This window comes from Octodon degus, unplaced genomic scaffold, assembly GCF_000260255.1.
Source record: "Octodon degus isolate 3935 unplaced genomic scaffold, OctDeg1.0 scaffold00077, whole genome shotgun sequence".
Classification (NCBI taxonomy): domain Eukaryota; kingdom Metazoa; phylum Chordata; class Mammalia; order Rodentia; family Octodontidae; genus Octodon; species Octodon degus.
Window position 1 is genome coordinate 312,233 of NW_004524653.1, and position 6,868 is coordinate 319,100.

The following is a 6,868-nucleotide window of genomic DNA, read 5'->3' on the forward strand; positions in this document are numbered from 1 at the left end:
AAGAGTACCTCACTTGGCCAAATTTCTCTTGGCATCTTCTCTGCCTATCTTTCATTGGCTGAGCTGGGGTCACATGCTCATCCATGGGCCAATTACTAGAGCTAGGAAGATGGGAAGGATAAAGATCCCTGATTGGTTAATCCTGGTCACGTGTCTTCTCTGGGAAGGGAACCCCGTGGAGGGAGAGGCAGTGTGTCTGAGGTGGCATCCAGAGCACGTGGGCTGGATAAGGAGGCAGGGCTTTTCGTGCTAACGCTGGGGCAATCCCGGGCAAGCCAGGACAAGTTGGTCACCTCATTCCAGAGGCATTCACCCCAGCCTTAAGTTAGGTCCTCAGTAGGTCCAGCATGCAGCTTCACTGGTGTCTCTGGGGACTCAGAGGTGACTCAGACAAACATAGAACCTTCCCTACCCACTTCCACCTTCCTGCAAACCTTTTCCTGCAAACCCAGGGTTGTCCAAAGAGGCCCTGGGCTTCCCTATTTTACAGCACAGGCAAACTGAGGCCTCCCACAGCCAAACAGATCCTGGTGGCCTGTGACCACACAAATCTGTAACCAGACCTTTGGAAATATTCAGAAATATTTGTGAAAATGAGGAACACTATCCCTGAGGTTTCATTTTGGACACAAACGTGGACGCAATCCATAGAAATATTTTGTAAAATTTCCAAACCCAAACCAACTCCAAACAAACAGTGACTGGAATGTCAGTCTGCGTCAGAGATCTGTCTGGGGAATACCACTCATCTGACGCTCTTGGTCCAACCAAGCTGGAGGGATGCGGGGAGCTGCAAGGACAGGTGATGGGCGCACCCAGAGACACCGAGAGCTCAATTCCAGGGATGTTTTCCCTCCACAGGTGGCTCCTGGCAACAGCTGTAGAACCTGAGTCACAACCCTAAAACATGAAACTTGCCCACATCTTGTCCAGAGAGAGGATGAGGACATTTTCGGCTCCTCTGTAGGGCTGGATCCCCAGCCCATGTGCCCTGGATGCCACCTCAGACACACTGCCTCTCCCTCCACGGGGTCCCCTTCCCAGAGAAGACACATGACCAGGATTACCCAATCAGGGATCTTTATCCTTCCCATCTTCCTAGCTCTAGTAATTGGCCCATGGATGAGCATGTGACCCCAGCTCAGCCAATGAAAGATAGGCAGAGAAGATGCCAAGAGAAATTTGGCCAAGTGAGGTACTCTTCCCCCTAGGGATGTTAGGAAGCATGGAGACAAACTAGGAGCTCCTGAGAGTCACCACATGAGAGGCACCTGAGAAGCATGTGCTTGAGAATAGAACCTACTTAAAGAAAAACATAGGCGAAGGGTGGAGAGAGAGAAAGACACTCTACATGAGATTGTTAGATCTCTGGGTCCCACCATGCCTGAAGTTGGCTATGATGGGCTTTGGTGGTGTGAGTGGGTGTGGGCTAAAATGAGTGGACACTGAGGTACCCAAGCTGACAGCAGGAACCACAGAGAACACGTGAAGGGAAAACGGGGCTGTCTCAGGGTAGGGGTAAGGTGAGCACAGGGTGGGCCAGAGGTGAGTAGATGTGACTAAGGAATTATAAATGATCAGCAGGGAGGAGGATGGATGGATGAGACACAGAGGAGGGATGAGGGGATACAGGAAATGAGGTGAAGAAAGAGACCCACGTCGCTCAGAAAGGTGGATGTCGCAGGAAATGTTCTCGCTTTTCCCCGCATCACTCACCCACCAGACAGGCCTCTTCTGGTTGGAAGACATGTTTTGCTTAGATATTTCTTTCTTTCATCAGTGAGCAGTCAACATTCCTGATGCCTGGCATGAAGGAAAAGTCATAGTCTTTAATCCTTTCTGGATTTTTTTTTCTGATTATAAAATTTCCTGCCTGTGTCTCTTTGCCACATCATTAAGGGGAAGTTTATTTTCTTTGGGGCAAAAGTGTCGACTTTGATTAACCTTCGGTGAGACAGCATTGCCAAGAGTCACTGCGATGCAAATTAGGAGAATCTCTGCAGGGCCCTGTGGGGCGTGCCTCCTTCCCGCGGGCTCTGGGGCTCAGTAATTGCTTTTCACACCTAAGGTAAGGGCACTGCGAGCTTCGAGCTTCGAGCTTTGGTATCTTCAGTGGGGATGCAGATAACGTGGGCTTTGCACAGATGACACACATGTGCCTCACCTGTGGATAGGGAGGAGGAGGCAGGGGGCCCCTTATGCTCCACGCTGAGCTGAGAACGCCCCCTAAGTGCCCCTGCTCATCAGTGCTGTCTGGGCTTAACCATACGTGAGCCCAACAGCCAGCCCCAGGTCAGGCAGCGGGCACCATCGCCCCCAGCAATCCCTCCACGCAAAGAAATGGACTCCGGGCTGCCTTGGCCCCTGCAGTCCTGCAGGCTCCTTTCTGCCAGGTACAGAGCCACAGAACAAGTACAGGATAAGAGCCCAGCCTTTCTCAGCACTGCCTCCCTCTGCTCTCCCCGCCCAGCTGTGCACCCTCCCTGCTGTCTGCCCATTTCACACCCAAGGGACCTGAGGCTCAGCAGCCTCGGCCACATCATGCTGGCTTTCATGGAGTGCAGGTGAGCTGCCCCCTTGCTCAGAGACAAATCACCTCCTCCGGTCAGTGTGTGCCGCACAGTGGCCGGACTTGTGTCAGCATGGCCGGCCCAAGCCTCCCGGTGCTTTCCAAGTGGTGCCTCGGCACACAGACAGAGGCCGCTTGTGACCGAAGGATTCTGGGACTGCCCAAGTGGGCCATCTGCACCCGCACACAGAGGGGTGACCTGGGAAACAGTGAGGAGAGGGCTTTCCCTAGACAAATGCCAGTGGCCAGGAGCTGCCTTGTTTCAGCTCCTCCACAGGTGGGGGCCGGAGGTTCCTTAGGCAGTGATTCCAGCAGGCAGGCGGGGTGAGGTGTGAGGGCTGGGAGAGAAGGAGAGGGTGACAGGGTGCCAAGGCACAGTCAGGTGCAGCTTCCCTCCGAGCAGGCAGTAACCGCGCAGAAGCCGCCTGGAAATCGTCCCTCCGAGGCCAGGGCAGCCAGGTCTTCACCCCTTCCCAGTGAACATGGCCAAGCACTGCCCTGCAGCCTGACCCTTCCACCTGTGCTCCTAGGCACTGTTGTGTACGGCAGTGCCCTCGGAGCAGAGGGAAGCGGCCCCGTTGCATGTAAATGTAGGGGCAACAAAGGGGTCCAGAGGGCCCCAGCTTCTGCCCCGGCCTTGAGAAGAGGATGCTACGATCAGATGGTACCTCCCAGGGCCTGCACAGTGCCAGGCTGTTTGCCAAGTGGGCCCACCCATGTTCATTCCTTGAACACCCACAGTAACCCAGTTCAATGTCCTTAGCTCCACTGGACAAGTAAGGAAACCGAGGCACCCAAGCTCACTGTGTCATCCAAGCTCTGGAGGCTGGCAGGTAAGGGATGCGGACCAGCTCTGGCCTATGGATTCTGAGCTCATAAGCAGGGACTGGGCCAGGGTGAGGGAGGCACAGGTGGAAGATTCAGCGCTGTCACACTCAGGTCCTGCCTCAGCCTGGACCCCACTCTGCATAAACCCCCTCCAGTGGCCAGTTTCCCAACACTGCTGCAGGACCACTGGCCCTGAGGCTAACCCACAGCCACCTGCCCTCACACGCAGGAGGCCCTGGGATTGCCCGGCCTTGTGCAGCAAGTTCATGCAAGGGGCCACTTGTGCCTTTGATGTGAGCTTGTCAGAAATCTGTGAGTAACTGGCCATAAACTACATTACGACCCTGATGGTAAAATATATTCCGGAGACAGCCAGGTTTCCCGCCCACAGGTACAGTGCTTGGAGACCATCAGTCTTGTCCTGACAACGAGAAAAAAAGTGCTGAACAAACTGAAATCAACAACTCCTCTCCGCTTTCTTGGAGAATTGAGGTCACAGGGCAGACTGCCACACCAAAAACTCAGGAGACAGACAGGCCATCCGAAGAATCACAGTTCCCTGGGATCAGAGCTGCTGGAGCTGCTAATAGGCAGGAACATCTACACAGTGACAGATGGATTCCCACGGCATGGGCGGCTGCGCTGACCAGCGTGAGGCGAAGAACTACAGGTGCCCCATCTCCCAAGGGATGTGGCATCTGTGAGCTTCCTCCCAGGGCCCACAGGACCCTCAGAAAACTCTCCTTGATGCTTTCAGAGAGGTGAAGGAAAAAGTTAGCCTCTTAAATACATCCAGAGCACTCTGTTTTCACTAACAAAAGATAGATGACAGGTGGGTCAGGGGATAGATGGTAAAAGATAAGTAGGTAGATGCATGATAGATAGGATTGAAGGATGCATAGATTGAAGGATGGATGAATAGATGGATGGATGGATGGTGGGTGGGTGGGTGGATGGATGGATGGATGGATGGATGGATGGATGGATGGATGGACAGATGGGTAGATGGACAACAGAAGGATGGAGACATGAGGTCAACCACAGATTTAAGTGACATGCATTTCCTGCTCATACACAATTGTAAGTCCCATCCCAAGCTCCAGCTTCTCGGTTCCTGTCACCTTATTTTTAAAGTCCACCTTCTCTGGTTTCAGTAGTTCCACCTGCTTATGACTGAAGCTGCTTTGACTACCTCTTCTGAGTGCAAGCTACAAGCTAAACATAACGTGGGTGCGCTGGAAACACCCACGCTGCTGGCATGTGTCCATCCTGGAGGAGGCAAGCACTGCTGACCAGCAACTGGTGAAGCCCACCTAAGGTGATGTATTTCAATGTCAGCCTTCTAGAAAAGCTACTCAAAGGTGACATTGAACTCTGTCACACTTTGGGTCCCTTAACAGTTTGAGCTTCAAGCAGGAAGGATCTTCCACCATAACTGCCTGCTACGTCCCTGCATCCTTCAATGAAGCCTGGCCTGAAGTAGACATTCAGTCGTGTGCACAGAGGGTATGGTGTCTGACACAGCTTCTGGTGTTTTGTGCAGAGGGCTCTGACGAGCAGCTATGGGAACGCGAATAACATTACAGCACCTACTATGTGCCCAGGCACTTGCTCACAGTACCTACTATGTGCCGGGCACTTGCTCAGCTCTTTGCACCTGTCCACCTTACTGCCCACATGAAGTCTAAAACCCCAGTTAGGCTTCTGCGTGGACCTGCAAACGAAACACAGCTGCCCCGCGAGGCCAAGCCCTTGAGTCTCTCCAAGAATCCGTTGCATGCCCACGGCAGCAGCGCTGCCCCCCTCGAAAGCCCCCACCTCTCCTCTTCACTCACAGAGGTTTCAGAACTCTCTCAGCACCTCGGCTTTCTCTCTATTTCCTCTCCCCTTTCACTTTTTGGACACATGTATTTAGCTTTCCTCAGTTCCTCAGGTTTCCTCGCACTTAGACCTTCCACAGCGGGGCTGACATATAAATTCCCTATAAAGTGTGTAGGTGGTAACTCCTGAAGGCCACAGATGAACGCCTCCCTGGCAGGTGGAACAGGAGAGCCAGGAATACAGGCCGGGCCATTTCACCCTCCACAGCTGTCCCAGAGAGACCCAGCCTGCAGCCCCATTTCACAGATGCACAAACCAAGGCTCACAGAGGCTGAGCTACTTGTCCCAGCTAATGCTGTCACAACCAGAACCAAAATGCAGATCTCTGGCCCCGGAGTATGCATTATGACTAAACACTGCTTCTTTCAGTACTGGTTTATTCATCCAAAAGTACCTGCTGAGTCTCTACCATGAGCAAGGGGTGCTCACAGCTACCAGAAGAAAGGCAGACGCAGCCCCGAAGCCCGGCAGACACAAAAGTAGAGTTAGATGCAGCAGTGCCGAGCTTTTCAGAAGAAAATACCCAAAGCAGCCGGAAGCACACAGTGAGTCGCATTCCGGAAAGAACAGAACAGTGACCTTCAGGAGCTGCGGGGGGCAGCGGGATGAGGGGATAGCATGTCCAAAGTGTTGCAGACGGGGAAGCAATGGGATTTCACAGGACACAAATGACTAAACAACTTGGAGACGAAGCAACGCAGTTCTACACAATTCATACATCACAGGAAAGCCCACGGGTATCTAGAAATTTATATAAATGTAATCGATATAAAACCGGAGAATCCGTGGGGCCACCTGAAGCAGAACTGAGAAGGCTGGTGACACAGATGTAGACACTGGCCCAAAGGTGAGAAGCCAGTGACCTAAGCCTAACTGGGGTTTTGGACTTCATGCGGGCAGTAAGGTTGACAGGTGCAAGAACATGCTAGAACAGAGGGTGCAAGTTAAACCTGAGTGGAGGGGAGCAGAGGGGAGGGGAAAGACAAGGAATTAACTCAACTGCCCCAAGGACACAAGGTAAAAACCAAATAAACTCATGACACAACTAAGAAGCAAATGTTGACTAACAGAGGACAGAATAGGTAGAACTGGAATCAAACTCTTGGCCTGGAGAAAAGGCTTGAGAGGAAATGAATAGACACAAAAAAATTTTAAGAAGCAGAAACAAAGACAAACACAGAGAAAACAACTAACAAAATGAATAGGCCTGGAAGGCTATTCTAGGTGATGCAGTATAAGGGGTTTTGTTTGTTTGCTTTTTAGTGTTCTTGAATGAAAAATCTCAATAATGATTTTTTAAAAATATATGAAACAGGAAGATTTCTCACAAATGAAGAAAAATCTCTAAAAGTTTAAATTAGGGAGCAAAGAGCAATATGGTCCAAGAAAAAAAAAACTTCCAGTGTTCCACATCGAGATGTAACCTAGTGGGATGATTAAACGTGAAGGATGGGGAGTTCTTCAAACATTCAGGTGGGGAAAGCATCAAAAAGCAGAGGACGGGGGCTGGGGAGATGGCTCAGTGGAATAAGCGCTTCCCTGGCAAGCGCAAGGGCCTGAGTTCAATCCCTGGTTCTGGAAAAAGGAAAA